The sequence below is a fragment of the Orycteropus afer genome, unplaced genomic scaffold (genome assembly GCF_000298275.1).
Source record: "Orycteropus afer afer isolate SDZICR_OR568_19922 unplaced genomic scaffold, OryAfe1.0 scaffold00637, whole genome shotgun sequence".
Lineage (NCBI taxonomy): Eukaryota > Metazoa > Chordata > Mammalia > Tubulidentata > Orycteropodidae > Orycteropus > Orycteropus afer.
This window is the reverse complement of record NW_006922224.1, coordinates 347,852-373,570: the sequence shown is the minus strand read 5'-3', so window position 1 is coordinate 373,570 and position 25,719 is coordinate 347,852.

Genomic DNA, 25,719 nt, shown 5'->3' with positions numbered 1-25,719 from the left:
CAAGTGCCTTAGGCACTATGCTACCAGAGCCTCTAATGTTAGGAAGTCCAAAATCTTTTCTTAATTAGAGCTCAGGACCACCCATCGGGAGCCCTTCCTAGTCCAGAAAGTTCTCCCATGACTTTGCCTGAGGGAGACTGGATCTTCTGATGTCCATTCTCCTGGCTTTTGGGTACTTCCTTTAAGCATCACCATTCTCCATTACCCTACCCTGGACCATCCTGCCTACCCTCTGCCCTGGGCCACTGACTGTTCCTCTAGCTATCTTCTCAGAGTCACTGTTTTGATTTAGATGTAACCATAACCCAAATCAAACCCTCTACAGTTAAGTCAATTCCAACTCACAATGACCCTGTAGGACAGAATAGAATGGCCCCATAGGGTTTCCAAGGCTATAATCTTTACAGAAGCAGACTGTCACTTCTTCCTCCCACAGATTGGCTGCTGGGTTTGAACCACTGACCTTTTGGTTAGCAGCCAAGAGGTTAACCACTGTGTCACCAGGGCTCCTTTGATGTAACCCTGGGAACATTTAACTTTGACTTTTTGAATGTAATACCTTATTTTCCCATGTTGTGCCTTTATGTTACAATTTCTCAAATCTAAACCAATGGTCGTCAAGTCCATTCCTACATATAGTGACCCCATAGGGTTTCCAAGGTTGTAAATCTTTACAGGAGCAAACTCCCTTATCTTTCTCCCATGGAGTGGTTAGTGGGCTTGAACCACCAACCTTTTGGTTAGCAGCCAAAAGCCTTAACCACTATACCAGCAGAGCTCCTTTATCACTTCTAAAGAGGTTGAAAATATTTCATGTGCTTTCATATACTCTTGCCGTGTCTTATTTCCTTCATTGTAGTTTTGTTCTCACAGAATACAGTCAATTATACATCTATTTATTTTGTGTGGTTTGATTACATTCTCAGAGTTGGAGGTCTCTAACTGAGGCATGCACAGGTGTGGTCCCTGATCCATTCTGGGTGCCTTTGTTTTGACTAACAGACTAAAAAGAGAGGTCATTTCAGCACATTATGTTCCTTCCTGAAAACCTTAAAATATTTAAGAATTCCTCATTTATATTTTAGCATCTGTGTTTCAGTCTCCTTCTTAGACCAGAAAAATCAAACTCACTGTCATTGTGCCAGTTCTGACTCATGGTGACCCTTTGTGTTTTCATGGCTGTGATCTTCACAGAATCAAGCCGCAGGCCTTTTATCTTCAGCATTGCTAGTGGGCTTGAACTCTCAACTTTTAGGTTAGTAGTCAAGTGCAAACCGTTTGTAATCCCTAGGTTCCTTTATAGGGCTCCTCTCAATACCAAAGCAACTTTATTGGAAGGAATATTTTGCAACCTGAGATGCCTCAGATTTTGGCATACTGCTCTTGCCTAAATTTCTCCTTTGGCTTCTACTGTGAATTCTTCCTAGTGTCAGCATTTTGCATTTTCAGTAGTCATCATAGGCACTCACTGCTCTATTGTGTTTATGTGTGCTCTAGGCTTCACCTTAAATCCATGTGTGCAGCTTATTTCAAGTTTAAGTCTAGGTTTGTTACTTTGTAACCCAGGAGACTGACACAGTACCCTGACCCTGCACATCCCCGGCTGCCACAAGTACATCTTGAGTTCGTGTATTATGGTCTTGGTTAGCACATCAGGCAGGAAATGAGCTTCCTGGTGTGGCTGTGACCAGGGGTATAGTCCCTTTGCTTATCTCAGAAAGTTCGTTGACTTCACCACCTGTGGCCAGTCCTTCTCTGCAAATGTGTCCCTGGAGGCCAGCTTCCTCACCCTTGCCTAGAAAGTGTACCCAGCCTAGACAGCAAGATAAGCAGAGCAAAATAGGAAGCCACTTTGTTGTGGCCACTGTGCCAGTGCATCTTTCTGGGAGTCTCCCACACCCTGGTTGGCCTTCTACTTCACCAAACATGATGTCCTCCTCCAACGATTGAGCCTTCCTGATGACTTGTCCAAAGAAGTGAGTTGGACAGTGTTCTGTTGTGATCCAGAGGGTGTTCATTGGCTGAATTTCAGAAGTAGGTGGCCAGGACTTTCTTCCTAGTCTGTCTTAGTCTTTTGTGTCAAATATTTGTATCAAAAAGGTGTTTGTATCAAATGTCTAAATGTTTTCCTTTAAGAATGATAGACCTTAAAGTCCCCCTCATTATCGAGTTTAGATGGTGTTTTATCCTTAGCCACAACAAACCCACCTGGTATGCTTGAGTCGATTCTGACCCATCATAATGACCTACAGGACAAAGTTGAACTGCCCCATAGGGTTTCCAAGGCTGTCATCTTTACAGAAGCTAATTGCCACATCTTTCTCCAAAAAGAGTGCCCGGGAGGTTTGAATTGCTGATCTTTTGGTTAGCAGCTGAGCTCTTAACCACTGTGCCACCAGGGCTTACTATTTATGCGTAGGAAGTACTTAAAGCCTTTAGGACATGGGTGCTTTCAAGGAGGATTGTCAGTCTGTCTGACTTGTGTACACACATTTTTGGATTTGATAAAAAAATGTCAATCATTTGTAATGCAGCATGACACAATGGGATGGCAGTGAAGTGGCTGTTGTATGCTTGGTTATTAACAGTACTACCACCACCTGTTGTTATTGAGTCAAGTCTAACTCATGGTGACCCTGTGTGTGTCAGAGTAGAACTGTGCTCCATGGATCTTTCAGTGGCTAAGTTTTTGGAATTATATTGCCAGGCCTATCTTCCGAGGTGTCTGTGGGTGGACTCAAACTTCCAACTTTTCAGGTAGTGGCTGAGCATGGTAACTATTTGTACTACCCAAGGACTCTGCTATCAGAAGACCAAAATACCCATTTCTTACCTGTTATCATGCAAGGAGTTCTGGCGGTGTAGTGCCAAAGGCATCTGACTGCTAACCAGAAGGTTGGTATTTCAAACCCACCAGCTGCTCCGTGGAAAGAAGACTGGGCAGTCTACTTCTGTAAAGATTTACTGCCTCAGAAACCCAAAGGAGGTTGCTGTGAGTTAAAATCGATTTGATAGCAGTGAGTTTAGTATGGTTTTTCACTGTTATCACCGAGATGTCCAGCATAAAGACAGAGATACCCTTTGGTAAACTTCCCTCTCGAAGGTCTTGGAGGTGGGGTTCTAGGCCATGCAGGAATGAGACCTTGTCACCGGGACTCTCTTCAGAGCTCTGATGAAGTCATCAGTCTCCTTTAACAGCTGGTTATTTGCCTGCCATAAAACTATGACATGGCTCGCAAATATTTACCGAGCGAGAAGTGTAGGTGTGCACGGAGAGGCCTGTTCCTTCCCGGAGGAGCATTTCCTCATGGACTTCATTAGTCCTGGGCTCTGGGAGGCAAAGTGAGGTCCCAGAAGAGGCACAGACCTTAAGGGTTGCAAGACCTGAGTTCCTGCCACAGTCTGGCTAGGTATCCATTTGTTAGTTGTCAGCTGTCAAGCTCACAAGTTACCTGATGGGCCAAAGGGTCTTTCCCTACAAAATTGAGGGAAGAGAGGAACACCAGATACATTGGTTTCTAAGGACTCTCTTAGTGTTAGTATCTCTAGTTAAAAACCCAGTTGCTGTCAAGCCCATGCTGGCTCATGTGTGTCAGTGAACCTGTGCTCCACAGAGTTTTCATGGCTGATTTTCTGGAAGTAGATTACCAGGCCTTCCTTCCTAGGCACCTTCAACTTTTGTGTTGGCAGCTGAGCATGTTGACCGTTTGTACCACCCCAAAACCCATTGTTATCAAGTCAATGCCAACTCATAGTGACCCTATAAGACAGAGTAGAACTGCCCCATGAGATTTTCAAAGCTGTTTTCTTTTTTTATTGTGATTTGGGTGGAAATTTACAGAGCAAATTCACTTTCCATACAGCAGTTCACATACACTTTGTCTCATGATATTGACCAAAATTCACCACAATACAACAGCTCCCCTCCCACTTCCTCCCAATAGTTACCTCTTCCCTGTGTCCATCCTTCCATGCACTCCTGCCTCCTGAGCTGTCTCCCAGTGCATAAACAGCCCTTCTTTCTCCCATGCTTGTTCTCTCCAAGGAGTGTATTTACTTCATCAAAGCTGTCATCTTTATGGAAGCAGACTGCCACATCTTTCTCTCACAGAGAGGCTGGTGGGTTTGAACCGCCAACATTTTGATTAGCTGCCAAGAGCTTAAGTACTGCGCCACCAGGGCTCCTTTGCACTACCCAGGGAGTCCTACTATTTCTAGTTAGCGTTTCCAAATGTCATTTTGCCTCTTATTGTATAATTACTTGCACATTTACCCAATCTTGGAAAATATGGCAAATAATAAAGAAAAAAATATTACCTGTTATTTCATAACTCAGATAAAAGTGTGGTTAATGTTTTGGTCTGTTTCCCACCAGTCTGTTTTCTAAGCATGTCTATGTAGTAATGTGTACCACAGTGTGCACATGTGTTTTAAAGCTGGAATCTCTGTAGATCTCTTTGTGTAGAATGATTTTTGTGTCACTCAACACTGTATCCTGAGCTTTTTCCCAGCTCTTCTGAATTGTGCTCAGAGTTTTTATGTAAACCAGATTCCCTTGGAAATTTCTTCAGAATTTTCTGTACTGGTGACAACGTCATAGGCACCTTCCAAACTTAGCACACTCAGCTTGTGAGTGTCCTATAAGTACAAGTCTGCAGTCAGTACTATCCCAAAGGATAAGAGGTAGAGTATTCTGGAGCCCCTCTCTGCCTTTAGATGCTCACTGTGGGAGTAGAAGCTGCTGCACCCAAGGGTCAGGGTGCAGGATAATAGACCATGTCAATAATGTTGCATCAACAGATGATCCAACAGCGTGCCACAGGACTGCCACAAATCATTGTCTATGCACACCCAGGTGAAATATTCTAAGTCTGAGCAGGTGGTCAAGGAGGGGACTCAGTAGCCAAGATTCTTCCTTCTGTGCCCTGCTCCTCTGACTCCACCCCACATGTTTGATACCCTCCTCCATATACCCCCTTATCTCTTTCTTCTCCATGGCCTGGCTGCATTTTGTTCATGGTGCTGATAAACTCCTTATCTCATGTTATCAACTGGGAGTTGGGTGGCAGTTGTTGGGTGTGGGCAGGAACAGGGTAGGTTAATAGGGCCCTACTAACAAGAAATGTGCTTCTCCCTGCTTTCTCCATCAGTGCATTCCAAATTTGGAAGATGGCCTTTACTGAGATTAAAATATATAATTTATATATTTGAAGGAGGGGCTTCTATGTGGCATTTCAGCTGCATGATCATTTAGCCTGGTTTTGGGGGACTTGGTTGGAACTGAAACATCAGAGAGCCTATATTAGGAAATCCTGTATTTAGTGGGACATTTTACTTCATCACTGGATGCTCTTTCAGGACCCTTTCAATTCTGAAATAATATGATTTATAGCATTTTCTAAGGGAAAATGCATTCCAAGTTCCAAGTTCTAAACACCTGAGTTTTGGATCACAACTACTCTAAGAGTTGTGGACCCATTTGTACATACCATCCTATTTAAATGTGTGGGTGGTGGTTGTTGTTGTTAGGTGCTGTCGAGTCATCTCTGACTCATAGTGACCCTATGCACAGCGGAACGAAACACTGCCCAGTCCTGTGCCAGCTCCACGATCCTTGCTATACCTCAGCTCATTGCTGCAGCCACTGTGTCAGTCCATCTCACTGAGGGCCTTCCCTTCTTTCATCGACCCTCCACCTTACCAAGCATGACATCCTTCTCCAGGGAATGGTCCCTTCTACTAACATGACCAAAGTAGGTGAGATGAAGTCTGGCCATTCTCACTTCCAAGGAGCATTCCGGCTGCACTTTCTCCAGGACAGATTTGTTAGATCTTTTAGCAGTCCACGGTACTTTCAGCATTTTTCGCAAGCACCACAACTCAAAAGCATCAGCTCTTCAGTCTTCCTTATTCATTGTCCAGATATATGTGGGTTGTTGTTGTTATGTGCCGTCGAGTCGGACCCAACTCATAGCGACCCCTCCTTGGGTTTCCGAGGCAGTATCACTACGGAAGTAGATTGCCCCATCTTCCTTCCGAGGAGTGGCTGGTGGGTTTGAACTGCCAGCCTTCTGGTTAGTAGTCAAGTGCCTTAGGCACTATGCTACCAGAGCTCCTGATATATGCGGGTAGGTGTATGTAATTTGCTTTATATATAGACTGATAGCTGCCATTGAGTCGACTCTGACTCATGGAGACCTTTATGACAACAGAATGAAATGTTGCCTGGTCTTGCATCATCTTCATGATAACCAGCACGCTTGAGTCCATCGTTGTAGCCACTGTGCCAATCCATCTTTCTGAGAGTCTCCCACACCCTTGCTGGCCTTCCTCTTCACCAAATCTGATGTCCTCCTCCAACGATTGAGCCTTCCTCATGACTTGTCCAAAGCAAGTGAGTCGGACAGTGTTCTGTTGTGATCCAGAGGGTTTTCATTGGCTGATTTTCAGCAGTAGATGGCCAGGCCATTCTTCCTAGTCTGTCTTAGTCTGGAAGCTCTGCTGAAACCTATCCTCCATGGCTGACCCTGCTGGTATTTGAAATCCTGGTGGCAAAGCATCCAGCATCCCAGCAACTTCCAAGTCACTGAAATAGGTGGGTGGTGGGCTTTATCTATAGATAACAGTAATAACACTAACAGTGACTATTTGAGCACTTACTATGTGTCAGGCACTACATGCAAGGCCTCCCCACATTCACTTGATTCTTCTAGGTAGACTGTATTTCAGTTTTTCTGGCAACAAAACCCAGCAGAGCCAAGATGTATCTCTGGCCCTATCTAGCTCCAAATTTCATCGCTTTTTCTCTTTCTTGGCTGATGCCTCCCTACCTTGTGTTAGGCAGTCTTTCTTCTTTCTACTTTGCCCTCAAAGTTCCTTCCGAGGAAGAGGTAGAAGCTAATTCTTTAAAAAATCTGCATTGTAAAGCAATATTATTTATTCCCTTTGAGAAAATGGAAATGTTGGGTCCCTTTGATCTAGTTAGATACCATGAAGTAGATAGCCAGCCCTTTCTTCCTAGTCTGTCTTAGTCTGGACACTCAGTGAACGGTGTTCAGCATCATAGTCACATGAAAGTCTTCACTGACACATGAGTGGTGCCTGTGCATGAAGTGCATTGGCTGGGAATTGAACACTGGTCTCCCACATGTTGTTGTTGGTGTTATGTGCCATCGAGTCGGATCTCATGCTCAGTACATATTTGTTAAATAAATGAGGGAAAGCATGAATAGGAAAATTACCTTTGTTGAAGTCTTCATTTTCCATATATATGTCTGCTTTGGAGCCCTGGTGGTACAGTGGTTAAGTGCTTGCCTGCTAATCAAAAGGTCAGCAGTTTGAAACCCTTAGCCTCTCTGCAGAAGAAAGATGTGGCAGTCTGCTGTGGGGCAGTCCTACTCTGTCCTGTAGGGTTGCTATGAGTGGGAATTGTGTCAACAGCAGTGGGTTTGGTTTTCTGGTTTTTGATGTCTTCTTTCCTGTTAACTCTTGCCTTCTGGGTTTGTTTACATGGGATGCAAGGGCACAGTTTAGGAAGCACTGATAGAAGGCTTTGTTCCCGGGGTATTTCTCTGTCCATCACTTTCTCTTCCTCTCCTTTGATCTCTTTTCTAACAAGAACTTTTTCTTGAGGCAGGCAGGGCAGGAGCTCTCACCCTATTTTAGAGATAAGCAAACTAAGGTGGAGAATTTAGGTGTGAGGTCACTTTAAGGGTTAGTGACAAGTGTGCACAAGAGCTTGGTGCCTCTCTGCCCACCCCACCCCCCAAGCCTCACCCTCTCTCTCCCTCACCTGCTGTCCCTTGCCACATCTGCCCTCTGGGTCTATAGCTGGGCTCTGGCCTGGCTTGCCACTTCCAAATCTGCAGAGATGACCACACACCAGCATCCATTTGGAATAAATAGATGACTATACCACCCAGAGTCTATCTTGCATGGTCCCATGCAAGAGAGTTCCTGTTCACCATTCAGCCCCATGAAAACAGAGCCTTCACAAGGTCAAATCCCAATGGTTGCCATTTCTCCCTGTCCTTGCCTAACCCCCTGTTTTCAAACCACATATTGGAGGCTCATAGGCCCTGGGACAGTCTTGCCCCCATGGTGGTAGAAGCTGGATTTTGAAGGGAGGTGGTGGTCTTGAACTCCACTTGACTGAGTGGTGTCACTAGGGTTGGTGTCAGCCAGTGTGGTAACTCATGATGCCGCTCCCCCCAACATACACCAGTGGATCTTCTCCCATGCCAGACCATCTGGAATCCTTAGCAATCTTTATTATCAATTTTAATCATACAATAATATGTAATAAATATAGCTATAAATTGGTGAAAAGTGTTATTTCTCAGATGATATGAATACTAACCACAAAATTGTTTTGTAAAATCTTTCTATTTTGAATTACAACATTATTAGCTACGGTATTATTAGTACATGAGTGGAAGCTTTTTTTTTTCCTCCTTCTTTTCCTTTAATTACTACTTCAGTCTTAAGAAAGTTATTGATATAGGTTCACGAATACTAATTACCAAAGTATTCACTTCACTTTCAGCAAGCAAGTTTGTGTTATCACATATTGCAGGTTTCCAGAGTACATTAGACGGTTCAAAAGGTAAATTAGCGCAGAGTTTTAGCTTTGCAGGTATATTGATACATGTAAGCTGGGCCTACAAAAAATGTTTTTGTTGTTATAACTAACTATAGGGATAGTCTTTTTTTTTTTTAAATTGTGATTTGGGTGAAAATTTACAGAGCAAATTCACTTTCCATACAGCAGTTCACATATACTTTGTTTGTCATTGACCACAGTTTACCACAATGCAACAGCTCCCCTCCCACTTCCTCCCCATAGTTACCTCTTCCCAGTGTCCATCCCTCCATACACTCCTGCCCTCTGAGCTGTCTCCCTGTGCATAAGCAGCCCTTCTTTCTCTATAGGGATATTCTTATAAAAAAATAATAATAAATTTCTGCTGAAACACTGCACAGAATTTTTATGGATAGTCATTTTGGTATCACTACCTCTTAGGATGACACTCCTCTGACAGTGTCACCCAGTGTAGTCTGCATCCCTCACAGGCTGCTAGTGATATCACTGGCTTGACTATTGCTGTTGGATGCTATTTGGTCAATTCTGACTCATAGTGACCCCATGTGACAGAGAAGAACTGCCCATACGGTTTCCTAGGCTGTCATCTTTATGGAAGCAGATTGCCAGGCCTTTCTCCTGCAGAGCCACTGGGTAGGTTTGCACCACTAGGGCTCCTTTAGGTCTGGCTATTACCTTACCTTTCATACTTTCCCTGAGGATGGTGTAGGACCTGGCAGTGTTTCAATCAGTTGTATATAGGGTCTCCATGAGTTGGAGCCCACTTGACTGCACCTAACAACACCAGCACAATACTCTGTTCTGACCTTGGCCACAAGTCAGAGGACTGACTTCACATTCACTGAAGACCCTTTGGAGCAGTCAAGAGCTCCCCTAGGCCACTTCCTGGAGTCCTTGCCTCAGGAGGAGGTGGTAGCTTATCTCTTGGGAGCACATTCTTCTGGTGTGTTCTATCTAGCTATTAGCAAAGAGAAACTGCAGCTGTTGACATTTGTTGCTTAATTACTGTGGGTTGTAAGGCAATATAGACTGCCAGTTTTGTTGGTTACCAATTCATGCCATGCCATATTTAAGCTGGGATCATAGCGGCCTTCATTTTACTTGGTCCTTTTTGATGATGATGATGTTCTGCAGTCATTATAACATCTTACATCAGAAAAAATGCTTCAGAGTGAATACTTCATTTGCATTTCATTAGCTCCTTTGACTCTGTGAAAGGAAAATGCAAACCAGCAGCTCTTTTAGGAGAGTGGGGGGGTTTGTTTTTAACCCTAGGTATTGCTTTCCTAAGGAGCTTTGAGGGCACTGTGGTTAAGGCATTGGGTTGCTAACCAAAAGTCAGCAGTTTGAACCCACCAGCCATTCTAGAGGAGAAAAATGAAGTAGTCTGCTTCTGTAAAGATTTACAGCCTTGGAAACCCTGTGGGGGTCACTGAGTCAGAATTGACTCAATGGCAGTGGGTGTGGGGTTTATTGCTCTCCTATAGTGGGAGCTCTGGTGGCGTAGTGCCTAAGGCATTTGACTGCTAACCAGAAGTCTGGCAGTTCAAACCCACTAGCCACTCCTCGGAAGGAAGATTGGGCGATCTACTTCTGTAATGATACCGCCTCGGAAACCCATGGAGGGGTCGCTATGAGTCGGATCGAACTCCATGGCAGTGCGTCGCGTTGTTATAGTGAAACACTGATATAATGGACCTGGCAGTGTTTCATTCTGTTGTACATAGGATCACTATGAGTCTATGAGTCGGAGCCGACTCGATGGCACGGACGACAATACATTTGGGCACAAAATAACTGTTTCTATAGCAAATATTTATTGCTGTAGTAACAAAACTTAAAAATGAATTAAAAATATGTTGATTTGCAGTCCTTTAAACTTTCTTGTCAAAGTCCAAAAAGTAGAGTAATAAAAGATCTTTCCAGGGTCATAGCAAATAGATGATCATTTATTGGCTAGGAGACATTTCTAATATCTGACCCAGAATATATAGGTTAACACTACATTGTAAAGATGTAGGTTGTCTGCCCAAGAATTTGCTTCAGATAGAGGTCTCCAATATTTTTAATATCAAAACTGTCTGTTGACAGCAGTGACTCAAACAGATAACTTATACATCAGCGTTCACTGCAACAATATTTACAGTTGTCAAAGATGGAAGGAGCCCAGGACCATCAACAAATTAATGGGTAAATGCAATGTGGTCCATCCATACCAAACCCAAAGCAAACCCACTGCCATTGAGTTGATTCTGACTCATAGCAACCCTATAGGGCAGAATGCAACTGCCTAGAGGGTTTTCATGGCTGGAAATCTTTACGGAAGCAGACTGCCTCATCTTTCTTCTGCAAAGTGGCTGGTGGGTTCTGGCTGCCGACCTTTTGGTTAGCAGCCAAATATCCATACACAAAATTGAATATGACTCAGCCAAAAAAATAAATGAAGTCCTGATACATGCTATGACATGGATGAACCTTGACAACATGGTGCATGTGAGGCGATTGGAAACACCATGGCTTGGATTAGGCATACCTTAGTCTTCAAAGAGATACTTTTGCTCTTCAGCACTTTGAAAAGGTCTTTTGCAACAGATTTTCCCAGTGCAATATGTCGTCTGGTTTCTTGTCTGCTGCTTCCATTGAAGTCTTTGAAAACTTCAATCTTCTCTCCATTTACCATAATGCTACTTATGTGAGGATTTTTGTTTTCTTTATATTGGGGTCTATACCACGGACTGTAGTCTTTAATCTTAATCAGTAATTGCTTCAAGTCATCTTCACTTTCAGCAAGCAAGGTTATGTCATCTGCATATTGTTGTTGTTGTTGTTGTTGTTATTTGCCATCGAGTCGGCCCCGACTCATAGCGACCCCTCCTTGGGTTTCTGAGGCAGTATCACTACGGAAGTAGGAATGCCCAACTTTCCTTCCGAGGAGTGGCTGGTGGGTTTGAACTGCCAGCCTTCTGGTTAGCAGTCAAATGCCTTAGGCACTAGTTGTAAATGATGCTTTCTCCAATCCTGATGCCATGTTCTTCTTCATCTAGTCCAGCTTCTCTGATTATTTGCTTAGCATACAAATTGAGTAAGTATGAGGAAAGGATACAATCTGACATACTCCTTTCTTGATTTTAAAACCTTGCAGTATCCCCTTGTTTGATTCAAATGATAGCCTACTGGTCTATGTACGGGTTCCTCTTGAGCACAATTAAGTATTCTCACTGTTATCCGTAATTAGTTATGATCCACACAGTCAATTGCCTTTGTGTAGTCAATAAAACACAAGTAAACATTTTTCTGTTATTCTTTGCTTTAAGCCAAGATCTATCTGACATCAGCAATGACATCCCTTGTTCCATGTCCTCTTCTGAATCCAGCTTGCATTTCTGGAAGTTCTCTGTCAGTATACTGCTGCAACCGTTTTTGAATTATCTTTAGCAAGATTTTACTTGGTGATATTAATGATATTGTTAGATAATTTCTGCATTCTGTGGGATCACCTTTCTTTGGAATGGGTACACATATGGATCTCTTCCAGTCAGTTGGCCAGGTAGCTGTCTTCCAAATCTCTTGATATAGCCAAGTGAGTGCCTCCAGCAGGGCATCCATTTGTTGAAGCATCTCAGTGGATATTCCATCAATTCCTGGAGCCTTGTTCTTCTCCAATTCCTTCAGTGGCAGTTCAACTTCTTTCTTCAATACCATTGGTTTTTGATCATATGCCACCTCCTGAAACGGATGAATATCAACAAATTCTTTTTTGGTACGGTGACTCTGTGTATTCCTTCCATCTTCTTTTGATGCTTCCTGCATCATTCAGTACTTTGCCCATAGAATCTTTCAGTATTGCCACTCGAGGCTTAAATTTTTTCTTCAGTTCTTTCAGCTTGAAAAGTGCCAAGTGTGTTCTTCCCTTTTGGTTTTCTAACTCCAGGTCTTTGCACATTTCATTGTAGTAATTGGCTTTGTCTGCTCGTGCTGCTCTTTGAAATCTTTTGTTCAGCTCTTTTATCTTGTCATTTCTTCCATTTGCTTTAGCTATTCTCCATTCAGAGCAAGTTTCAGAGTCTCTTCTGACATCCATTTTGGTCTTTTCTTCCTTTCCTGTCTTTTTAATGACCTTTTGCTTTCTTTATGGGTGATGTTCTTGATGTCATCCCACAATTCCTCTGGTTTTCAGTAATTGGTGTTCAATGCATCAAATCTATTCTTCAGATGGTCTCTAAATTCAGGTGGTATATAATCAAGGTCATATTTTGGCTCTTGACTTGTGGACTTGTTTTAATCATCTTCAGCTTCAACTTGAACTTGCATATGAGCGGTTGATGGTCTGTTCCAGTCAGCTTGTGGCCTTGTTTTGGCTGAAGATACTGAGCTTCTCTATCACCTCTTTCCACAGTTGTAGTTTAGCTGATTCCTGTGTATTCTGTGGTGAAGTCCCTGTGTATGGATGCTGTTTATGTTGTTGAAAAAGGGTGTTTGCAATAAATAAGTCATTGGTATTCCAACATTCTATCGTGCAATCTACTGAGTCATTTCTATCACCAAGGCCATATTTTCCAACTACTGGTGATTCTCAACCAGTTTTTGTTTCTAATTTTTACATTCCAATCAGCAGTAATAATCAACATATCTTGATTGCGTGTTTGGTCAATTTCAGACTGCAGAAGTTGGTAAAAATTTTCAATTTCCTGGTCTTTAGTTAAGGAGCTATTGTGGCATAGTGCCTAAGGCATTTGACTACTAGCTAGAGAAGGTTGGCGGTTCCAACCCACTAGCCATTCTGCAGATGGATGACTGGGCAATCTATTGCTGTAAAGATTTACCACCTCAGAAACCCAAAGGGGGTCACTATGAGTTGGAATCGACTCAATGGCAGTGAGTTTGGTTTTTTTGGTCTTTGGTTATGGTGGTTGGTTTTTAAATTTGAATAATAGTAGTATTAACTGATCTTCCTTGTAGGCATTTAGTTATAATCCTATCACTGACAGCACTATACTTCAAGATAGATAGTGAAACATTATTTGTGATAATAAATGCCACACCATTACTCTTCAATTTGTCATTCCCAGCATAGTAAATCACATGATTGTCTGATTAAAAGTGGCCAGAACTAGTCCATTTCAGCTCACTAATGCCTAGGATATCGATCTTTATGCATTCCATTTCATTTTTGACAACTTCCAATTTTCCTAGATTCATACTCTATACATTATGTGTTCTTCTGATTATTAAGTATGTTTGCAGCTGTTTGTTCCCATTTTGAATCATGCCACATCAGCAAATGGAGGTTCCAAAGCTTTACTCCATCCACGTCATTAAGGGCAACTCCATTTTGAGGAGGCAGTTCTTCCCTAGTCATATTTTCAGTGCCTTCTGACCTGAGAGGCTCATCTTCCGGCACTATATTGGACAAAGTTTCAGGGCTATTCATAAAATTTTCCAGTACTATATGAATAGCCCTGAAACTTTACATAGTAGGAGCTCTGGTAGCATAGTGCCTAAGGCAATTGACTGCTAACCAGGAGGCTGGTGTTTCAAACCCACCAGCCACTCCTCGGAAGGAAGGTTGGGCAATCCTACTTCCGTAGTGATAACTGCCTCGGAAACCCAAGGAGGGGTCGCTATGAGTCAGGTCCGACTCGATGGCAAATAACAACAACAACATAGTACATAGTGTTTCACTGTTATTCATAAGGTTTTCACTGGCCAATTATTTGAGAAGTAGATGGCCCCTACCTTCTTCCAAGTCTGTCTTAGTCTGGAAACTTCACTGAAACCTGCCCATCAAAGGTGACTCTTCTGGTATTTGAAATACTGGTGGCATAGCCTCCAGCCTCACAGCAACACACAAGCCATGATAAACTGACAGACAAGTGGTAGACCAAAGCAGGTGAGGAAAGTCTGGCCATTTTCACTTTTAAGGAGCATTCCAGCTGCACTTCTTCCAGGATAGATTTGTTTGTTCTTCTGGCAGTCCATGGTATTTTCCATATTCTTCGTCAATACCACAATTTAAAGGCATCACCTCTTCTTCAGTCTTCCTTATTCATTGTCCAGTTTTCATATGAGTTGCATATGAGGCAATTGAAATTACCATAGCTTGGGTCAGGTGCACCTTAGTCTTCTAAATTACGTCTTTGCTGTTTAACACTTTAAGGAAGTATTTTGCAGCACATTTACCCAGGGCAATATGATGTCTGATTTCTTGACTGTTGCTTCCATGGGTGTTGATTGTGGATACAAGTAAAAAGAAATCTCTGACAACTTCAGTCTTTTCTCCATTTATCATGATGTTGTCTATTGGTCCAGTTATGAGGATTTTCATTTTCTTTATGTTGAAGTGTAATCCACGTTGAAGACTGTGGTCTTTGATCATCTCAGTAAGTGCTTCAAGTCGTCTTCACTTTCAGCAAGCAAGGTTGTGTCATTTGCATGTTGCAAGTTGTTAATAGTCTTCCTCCGATCTTGATACTGGGTTCTCCATATAGTCCAGTTTATTGGATTATTTGTTCAGCATTCAGATTGAATAAATATTGTGAAAGTATACAACCTGATACATGCCTTTCTTGATTTCAGATCATCCAGTGTCCCCTTATTCTGTTTGAATGACAGCTGCTTGGTCTATGTACAGGTTCCTCATGCTCACAATTAAGAGTTTTGGAATTCCATAATTTGGAATTCCAAATGTTATCCATAATTTGTTATGATCCATACAGTCTCATGCCTTTGCATAGTCAATAAAATACAGGTGAACATCTTTCTGGTATTCTTTGCTTTTAGCCAAGATCCATTTGACGTCAGCAGTGATATCCCTCGTTCCACATCCTCTTCAGGATCCAGCCTGCATTTCTGGAAATTCCCTGTCAATATGTTGCTACAATTATAGTTTTTCCCATGTTGCTATTATTGTTGTTGGGTGCTGTCAAGTCGGACCCAACTCACAGTGACCCCTCCTTGGGTTTCCGAAGCGGTATCACTACCGAAATAGATTGCCCAACCTTCCCTCCGAGGAGTGGATGGTGGGTTTGAACCACTAGCCTTTTGCTTAGCAGTCAAGTGCCTTAGGTACTATGCTACCAGAGCTCCTATAGAAAAGTAGAAATCCTAAAAGCACACAAGCAGTTACAGCTGTTATTTGTTGCATATCATGTAAGACTCAGGAAGGGAGGTTGTAGATGGCTCTATATAAGAATCATAGGTAATTCTTTGGGTTATAATGGGCATCTCATAGGGGAACCCTGGTGGCGCGATGGTTAAGTGCTCCACTGTGAACCAAAAGGTTGGCAGTTCGAATTCACCCAGCAGCAATTCAGGAGAAAGACCTGCTTATCTGCTTTCATAAAGATGATACCCCTATGGGGCAGTTTTTCTCCATCACATGGAGTCGCTATGAATCGAAATTGACTTGACATCACCCAACAACAACAATCTAGGGTATGAGAAGTGTTCACTAAAGGATGTCAAGAACATAATGAATTGACAGAAATATTCTTATGACCCTTGAATTATGAGTCCATGCTTTCATGATTTAGTTCATGGCTGTGTGGGGTGTGTATGAGTTTGTAGTCCTTTTTCAGTAATTTCCACTTGTAGGTTGGGACTTCTGGTTTAAAGTTTTCTTTAGCTGAGCTTGCCTTTGTGATGGTATATAGAAGAGAGAACTTGCTTTAGAGGAGGACAGAGCTGGGTTCAAAGATAACTTCTACCTCTTGTTAGCCACTTGTCCTTGGGTACAGATAGGATTTTAAGTTCTCTCAGGGTGAAATAGGAATAATGAAACTACTTGTGGTTGCTGAACAGTGGCCCCAAAAACATATGCATGGAAGCAACAGTCAAGAAATCAAACAAAGCATTGCATTGGGTGAATCTGCTGCAGAAGACTGCTTTCAAGTCTTGAAAAGAAAAGATGTCACTTTGAGGACTAACATGCATCTGACCCAAGCTGTATTCTTCTCAGTTTTCTCATGTGCATGTGGAATCTGGACAATGAAAAAGACAAAAGAAAACGGATGCATTTGAACTGTGGTGTTGGCAAAGAATATTGAAAATACCATGGAATGAACAAATCAGTCTTAGAAGAAATACAACCAGAATGCTCCTTGGAACAAGGATAGCGAGACTTCAACTCATTAACTGTGAACAGGAACCAATTGTCAAAAAAACGATAGCTAGCCTTCCAAATTGTGAGAGAAGAAATTTCTGTTGTTTTAAGCCACCGAAGTTGTGGCAGTTTGTTATAGCAGTCCCACGAGACTAATACAAAACAGGTGGTTCTCAATGTATGGTGGGGTTCCATCCCGAAGGCTCGGTTTTAAATCAGTTCTGACGTAAATAGAATACCTCATTTTTTTAAAATTTAGTTTTCATTATTGTTGCTTTTTATTATCGATGTCTTTGTAAATCCAATCTTTTTTGTCTTTGAGGATTGGAAACATTGCACATAAACATCTGAGAGTGAACATCTGAGAATGATAATGTTAGCAAATTACATGCTACAACAACCCTGTGTGTAGTACATACTACTAATGATAAGGCATTAAAAAAGAAAAAGACGAACATAGCATGGTTCATCTGGACATAAATTTGGTTCATTGTAACTAGAAAATGTTGTAAGTCAGGGACTGTCTGTATGTTTATAAGGTAATTGCCTATATCTTGCATATTATACTTGTTAGTTTTCTTCCCTCTGTCCTTATATCAAAGGCAGTGTTTCATGGTTCCTCAAAACACTAAAAATAGAATTACCATATGACCCAACAATTCCATTCCTAGGTGTGTACTCAAAATACTTAAAAGCAGAGACTCAAAATGACACTTATATACCAGTGTTCTTTGCAGCACTATTCACAATAGCCAAAAGGTGGAAACAACTTGAATGCCCATTGGATGAATGGATAAATTCAATGTGGTACATACATACAGTGGAATACTGCTTAGCCATTAGGGGAAATGAAATATGCTACAGTATGAATGGAGCTTGAAGACATTATGCTGATCGAAATAAGCCATCACAGAAGGACAAATATTGCATGACCTCACTTACATAAAAACACAAGAAAAGGAAAATGTATAGAGACCAAAGTTTATTGTGGTTACCAGGGACAGTACCAGGGTTAACAGTGATGGAAAAATCACATTGATTAAGGGAAGGGTTGCACAGTCAATTATTGTAATTGCTGTCCATAATCTGTATACCTGTAAAAAGCAGAATTTGCAAAAGTTGTCTGATAGATATATTTATAACAACTCCCCCCCCCAAAAAAAAAAACAAAAAAAACTGAGTAGCTGCTGAGGCTGCTTATGTACAGCCAAACACCTCATGGGATTTGGTTCCTTGGTTTGGAGGTTTAGGATCATAGTTTCATTGGATATTCCAGTTAATTCGCCTAATAATGTATTGAGTACTTCCTTTCTACATCTTAGTTCATTGGGTAGTATCTAGGGTCTTAAAAGCTTGCAGATGGCTATCCAAAGTGCAACAATTAGTCTCTCTTCACCTGGAGCAACAGAGGAAGAAGAAGAGTCAGGAATAGAAAGAGGATATGGAACGTGTGGCTAATTGTCTCCAGGAACACTGCCTCCTTTCCTATGAGACCAGAGAACTGGATGGTGTATGCAAAAAGGGCAAGGAGGCCACATGTTCTGACCTCCTCTAATCCCACAATAGGAAGACAGAATCACCATCAATAGCCCAAGGCCTATTCCTGCCAAGCCAGACATGCTGCCTCCCTCCAGCCCTTTTTCTAACCGTTCCTCCCAAAGCACCCACCACCTCTCTCCTGGGTTTGATAATTCGTTGCAGTGGCCACACAGAACTCACAGATTATGGGGTTTATTAGGGAAGCACCAGGCTACAATTCAAGTTCAGGAAAAAAAGCTCAGTCTCTCTCTCAGCCCACCTTCTCTCAGCCAAGTCTCTCACAGTCTCTCCCCCAGCAGTGCATGTCCCTTGGTGTCTCAGCAATGCGTGTCTCTTGCATCTCTCTCCCAGCAGCACGTGTCTCTTTCAGGAGTGCGTGTCTCTTTCAGCAGCACATCTTCCTCAACCAGCAGTCAGAGAGAGTTCTGCCTCTAGGAGGCCTCCTTTTGAGCCCGGCAGAGTGGTCAAACTGGCCAATCATAGCATCAGAACTCTAAGCACCTGAGAGAGAGTGGGAACCTCCCAGAACATTGTTTTGTGCCACGCCCAACAGAAATACTCCAGGTGGACAACTTTAGCAATCAGGAGCTCCTCAGTTGCTCATAGCAAATCCCACCTTGGAGTTTACAAAGACTTATGGGTAGAAAAGCCACACTAAGTAATTTACTGCACCGCAGTGTGCAGTCAGCATTACCGAACATTTTGATCAAAGATTCCACAGAAGAATCCTGTATAAAAGGGCCTGGGGGAGGCGTTGTCTGACCTCCTATAACTTCATCTGGTGGAGAGAGAATCACCATCAGTCTCAGTAGCCCAAGGCTGATTCCTATGAGGCAACCTCAGACATGCTGCCACCTTTATACCAATTTTTACTTCAACTCTACCTCCCAGGTCACTCTCTACTTCTCTGTTGAGTTTGCTAATTTATTGCAATGGCTACACAGAACTCACAATACGCATGATTATGGGGTTTATTAGGGAAGTAACAGGTTACAATTCAGATTCAGGAATACTGAAGATACAGCTATTTGATCAGGCTGTGCTTATGGGCATGCCTTTTGGCCCTCGGGCTCTCAGCCTGGTCTCTGCTTGGGCAAGTGTTCCAAGGGTCTTTTAGCTTTGCTGTTAGGTGTAGAGAAACACTCCACTCTGCCAGCAAGCCCTGCCTGAAGGTATTCAGCTTTTTCACTCTGTGGGCTGGGAAGCCCACTGCTCTGTTTTGTGTCAGACTCTTCCTTCTGCTGCTGCTGTGGTTTCTCTGCCACCATCTCTCACCACCTCAGCAAAGTGTTACAGCTCACTCTCTCTCTTCTGGGTCAAAAAAGTTCAGTGTAGGGATCTTGGGTCCACAGGATCCACTCTACTTCTGGTCTTCTTCTTTCTTGATGAAAATGACATTCCACTTTCTACCTCTGGGATGGCTCATTTTAAGCCTATCAAGATGGCAAAATTGACTAATCCCCATGTTAGGGTTCCATACACCTTATTTGCATGGTCCCTTCCCCCACAAGGTAATACTTACATTATTAGCAAGCTATCTAATCCCTATGGTGGGCCACAAGCACCTCACATTGGCATAATGCCATCTAGTCATTGGGTGGGGGTCATAAGATCATGGCTAGAAGAGCCATATTAAGTAATCCACTGCATGGCAAATCCTGATCAAAAGGGAGAAAATTCAGAACAAAATTTAAAATTCTCATGGACTCTAGACTTTCTGTAGCCGTGGAGGGTGAATGAACCCCTGAAACTATCACCCTGAGATAATCTTTAACCTTTAAACCAAAAATATCCCCTGAAGTCTTCTTAAAAGCAAATAATAGTTCAGCTTAACTAGTATAAAGGTCTGCCTTGAGCACTTTGCTCTTATAAGAACTGTCTATATGGGATCTAAGTGACAACAGCAACTAGAAAAATGAGAAAAGCTTAGAGAGAGGTGAGTTTATGTTCATGGAGGAGAAACAACTCAGAAAAAGAGGGTGAGAATGGTTGTACAGGTGTCGTCATTGTCGTTGAATTGAACAGGTAGGAGCTGTTGAATTGGTCTAAGTTTTGCTGTGTATATTCTCAAAACAACAACATAAATACAATTTAAAGAAAAAAAAATTAAGCAGAGTTTCACAAACTGTGAGTGCAGTGATTAAGTGCTTTCACTCAAGAGCAGGGTTTATTATATTAGCCTTGGCCCTGTTCACATTTGGGGCCATATACTTCTTTGTGTGGGGTTGGGGTGGGATAGATGTTGCTATCCTGTGCATTGTAGGCTGTTCAGTAGCATCCCGACCCACCAAATGCTACTCTCACTCACCCCCTGCTTAGGTGTGACAACCAAAAATACCTCTTGACATTGCAGCGTATCATCTGGGGGTTAAAGTCACTCCCAGCTGAGAACTACTACCCTAGGATAAGATTCCTGGGTGTGACCCCAGCTCCATCACTAAGTAACTATGTGGTTATTGGCAAGTTAACCTCGCTGAACCTCAGAAAATAGTATCTGTATCACAGGGCTGTTTTGATAATACTGAAATGGCATAGTACATTTAAAGGCATCATAACAGTGCCTAGTTCTTAGTGAAAAAAACCAAGAACTAAATTCACTGCTATCAAGTTGATTCTGACTCCTAGCAACCCCCATTGTGTTTCCAAGGTGGTAAGTCTTTACGAAAGTAGATTGCCCAGTCTTCTTTCTATGGAGTGGCTGGTGGGTTTGAACCACCACCCCTCTTGTTAGCAGTCAAATACCTAGGCACTACGCCACCAGATCTCCTTGTTCCTAGTAAAGCGCTTGATAAATGCTGGCTGCTTATAAACCAATGAGACAGTGGTAGTTCAGTGGTAGAATTCTTGCCTTCCAGGTGGGAGCCCCCGGTTCAATTCCTGGACAGTGCACCCCTGCACATCCACCACCCGTCTGTCAGTGGAAGCTTGCATTTTGCTTTGATGCTGAATGGATTTCAGCAAAGCTTCCAGACTAAGATGGGCTAGGAAGAAAAGCCTGGGGATCTACTTCTGAACAAGCAGCCAATGAAAACCATATGAATCATGATAGTCTTATTCCCAACTGATGAGGAGGGTAGCACAGGACCAGGGAGCGTTTTGTTTTATTGTGCATGGGGTCACCATGGGTCCGGGCAACTTGAAGGCCACTAACAACAACAACATTATTACTCTGTACTTCACCACATTAGTTTGTCACACTATTTTCTGTAGTTTTCACTCTAGAAATAATAAACCAAACCAAACTCACTGCCATTAAATCGATTCTGACTCATAGTGACCCCTATTGGGTTTCTGAGATGGTAAATCTTTACAGAATAGATCGCCCCATCTTCCTTTCACGGAGTGGCTGGTAGGTTTGAACCAGTAACTTTCTTAGCAGTCAAATGCCTTAGGCATTGTGCCACCAGAGCTCCTTGTAGAAATACAAATAGTGACTTCTGTTATAAAATATAACATAAGTTTTAAGATGACACCCTCTTCCTTCATCACCCCCAAACTCCCCCCCCACCACTGTACCTAAGAGTTGAGGCATCTGGCTGGATTTGTATACTTAGCTCACCTGCCAGTCATGCTAATGAACCGATCTCATTGTATGATTCCCTGGATAAGCTGAAACAACATGAAAAACCCCTTCCATCTGTCAGTGATATTTCTATTATTCCATAATTACAGCTTTCTCCTTAGTGATGTAGCTGTTGAATTCACTTATGGATGTGTCAGTGTGTCTATTCAAATGTGCGAAATATTTAGCAGCTTTTAGCAGTTTTTGGTGAAATGTTAGAAAGTGTTTTGAATAGATACCATCCTCTTCTTTTGTAAGGAAAAGAAATGTGCTTGGAGTGTGGCTGAGAGCATCATGTCTCTAAGAAGCAAGGACTCAACGGAGAGCAAAACAAGAGCCCTGTTCTCAATGAGCTTGCATCCTAGCATGTTGTTGTTGTTGTTGTCATGTGCCGTCGAGTCGGCCCCGACTCATAGCGACCCCTCCTTGGGTTTCCGAGGCAGTATCACTACGGAAGTAGGATTGCCCAACCTTCCTTCCGAGGAGTGGCTGGTGGGTTTGAACTGCCAGCCTTCTGGTTAGCAGTCAAGTGCTTTAGCCACTATGCTACCAGAGCTCCTAGCATAGAGCAATAATAAACACAATAAATGAGTATATTGAGAACTCACTGCCATTGAGTCGATTCTGACTTACAGTGACCCCCTTTGGATTTATGAGGCGGTAAATCTTTACGGAAGTAGATTGTCCAGTCTTCCTTCTGCAGAGTGATTGGTGGGTCTGAACCACCAGCCTTCTGGTTAGCAGTCAAATGCCTTAGGCACTATGCCACCAGAGCGCCTTAAATAAGTGTATAAGGTGGTCGTAAAACTATTGGAAAACAAGTAGTCTACAGTAAGGGGCCACTTACCTGCCTGTCAGTGTGTTGTACTGTGGTGGCTGGCGTGTTGCTATGATGCTATTTCAAATGCCAGCAGGGTCACGTGTGATAGACAGGTTTTGATGAAGCTTCCAGATTAAGACAGACTAGGAAGAAAGGCCTAGTGGTCTGCTTCTGAAAATTAGCCAGTGAAAACCTTGTGGTTCACACCAGAATACTGTCTGATACAGTGTTGGAAGATGAGCCCCCTAGGTTGGAAGGCCCTTGACATACAGTGGCCACCACACTGGACTCGAGCATAACAGCAGCAGTGAAGACGGTGCAGGACTGGGTGACGTTTCGTTCTATTGTACATGGGGTGGTTGTGAGTCAGAGCTGACTTGGCTGCCAACAGCAGGCTCAGGGGAACTGGGCCTGCTGATGGGGTAGATGTGGTATTAAATGGGATGGGAATTTTTTTTTTTTTAAAGATATTCATAGGGATAAATGAAAATGCCTTTTATGTAGATGGAAACTAATGTTTGCAGACACACTTCTGCTATGACTAAGGGTTGAAATACCTGTGTCTTTCAAGGGTGCTAAATCTTCCACTCCTTCCCCACAGTACTGCCTGGGAGTGCCTTTCAAAATTAAGCCCTGTGGCTTCGGTTTAGCCAAGCTACCGTGGGAATCCCTTGCAGAGCATTTCTGGGATAATTGTTGGCAGTACAGTTTCAGGGAAGGAGAATGCCCAGCAGGGAAGAGGACTGGTTTTTGTCAAACATACCATTTAAAAAATTCTGTCTCTCTACTTAGGAAATGAGGAGATTTGGTCGTGTAATGGTTAAGCTAACTGACAGGTTGGCAGTTCAAATCCACCTAGTAGCTCTGCAGAAGAAAGACCTGCTGATGTGATCCTACAGAGAGGACAGCCTAAGAAACCCTGTGGGGCAGTTCTCCTCTGTCACATGGGGTCACTGTGAGTGGGAGTCAACTCCATGGCACCCAACACAACCATAAGGAATGCAGTCCTAGCACTGGAGATAACCACCTTTGGTACTTATCATTGTTTCTGACCAGTGCCTGTGACATTGCTGTCGCACTGCACATACAGGTATGCTGTCATTTAATGTCAAGATCATAATCACATATATTTTTCCCAGATATGGAGCATATGGGTGGTCCATGCAGCTTTAGAGGTGTACGGGCCATGAGGATGCAACCCAGGGTGACCTCAGCTATGTCTCCCTACTGTCCTTTAACAACCACTGACCCAAGAGACCTCAGAAAGCTCTGGAAAGCAAGGGTGGACTCACCCCACCTGACCTCCAGAAGGCGTAAGGTCACCACCAAAATACTTTTTTCTATGACCAACTGGGCAACCTCTGAACATCGGCTTTGCTCTCCGAGTCGCTGTGTAGACTTGGCTGTGGCATCTTTGATCAGTCTTCCAACATGAGATGATAGCAGTGTAGACCCACTCCTCCTTTTGTGCACAAAGAAAAACATAAGGACGAAGTTGGATACATGGTCTTACTCCTAAGGCCCAATTCCAGGGATTCTGGGGGGGCCTTTGGCCATGTGATATTTTACATAAATATTTTGTAAGGCTTTGTCTCTTTCAGTTGTGTAATACAGTAAAACTTTTGAAAACCAGAACCTGTGTAAGACAGAAACCTGTCAGAGAAGGAAAACGCAAATATTTTCCACTAAAAGCAATGATGGAAAAATGGTAAGACTGCCCCCTGTCAAAGGTGGAAAACTTGTGAGACCGGGTACAATAAGACAGCTCCACCAAGTTCTGGCCCTCACAGGTTTCACCATATTAGTTCTAGCAATTTATAGTAGATCTATTTCCAGTTAGCAAAACCAAGGAAAGGAAAAGTGTGAATCAGACATTTAATGTGAAGAGTTTGTGAATTGCTTGTCTGCTCATTTTGTCAGCTTGACACATTTGTGGAAAAAAATAGATTCCTAAAAATTGTCTAGTAGCTGCTGTTGAGTCTGTATGCTTATCCTAGCCAAGAAAACCAAACCCACTGCCATTAAGTTGATTACAAGTCATGGTGACCCTATAGGACAGAGTAAAACTGCCCCACAGGGTTTCCAAGCCTGTAAATCTTTACAGAAGCAGACTACCTCATCTTTCTCCCACAGAGCAGCTGGTGGGTTCAAACCACTGACCTTTTGGTTAGCAGCCCAATGCTTTAACCACAAAACCACGAGAGCTCCTTATTCACTCTAGATTCACGATTCTTATTTTACAAGGCCATCTGTAAATCCACATACAACAACTAATGGGGTGGTTTGAGACAAATATATATATATATTTTTATTAGGATTTGGGTGAAGATTTACAGAGTAAATTCACTTTTCATACAGCAGTTCACATATACTTTGTCTCATGTCATTGACCAAAATTTACAATGCAGCAGCTCCCCTCCCACTTCCTCCCCATAGTTACCTCCTCCCAGTGTCCATCCCTTCATACTCTTCTGCGCCCTGAGCTATCTCCCTGTGCATAAGCAGCCCTTCCTTCTCCCATGATTGTTCTCTCCAGGGCGTGTGTCTACTTGAGGTAAATGTTTAACTCACATGCCTGTACTTTGTTTGGCTGGAAACCACAGTTGTGGGTTCAATTCCAGACCTGAAGGGCAGCTAGGGGCCATAGTCTCAGTGGTTACACCAGGCTCTATTGGACCAGCAAACCTGGTCCCCACCTTCGAGACAAATAATTTTTATAATAGCTTTTTATCCTACTCATCTTTGGTATTCTAATTGATTAAAAAAAAAGAAAATTGGAAAATCATTTTCTTTTTTCTTTAACCTTGTCATACAATTTGAGGATTCTGGTAATTTGTCCATATGTTCTTCTTCTGCCCATGTTTCCACTATAATTTCTACCTTGCACCAAAGGTCTTGCCTTTTTGCCTATTTCTATTTTCTAGAATTTTAGTGTAAAAGACACATGTGTATCTCAATTTATCCCATTGGAATAGACTGCCCAATAGATATATGAGAGCCATGTATGTAATTTTAAATTTTCTAGCTGCTACATTAAAAAAGTCAACAGAGATAGGCAAGTGAATCTTAACTGATGTATTTTATTAACCCAACAT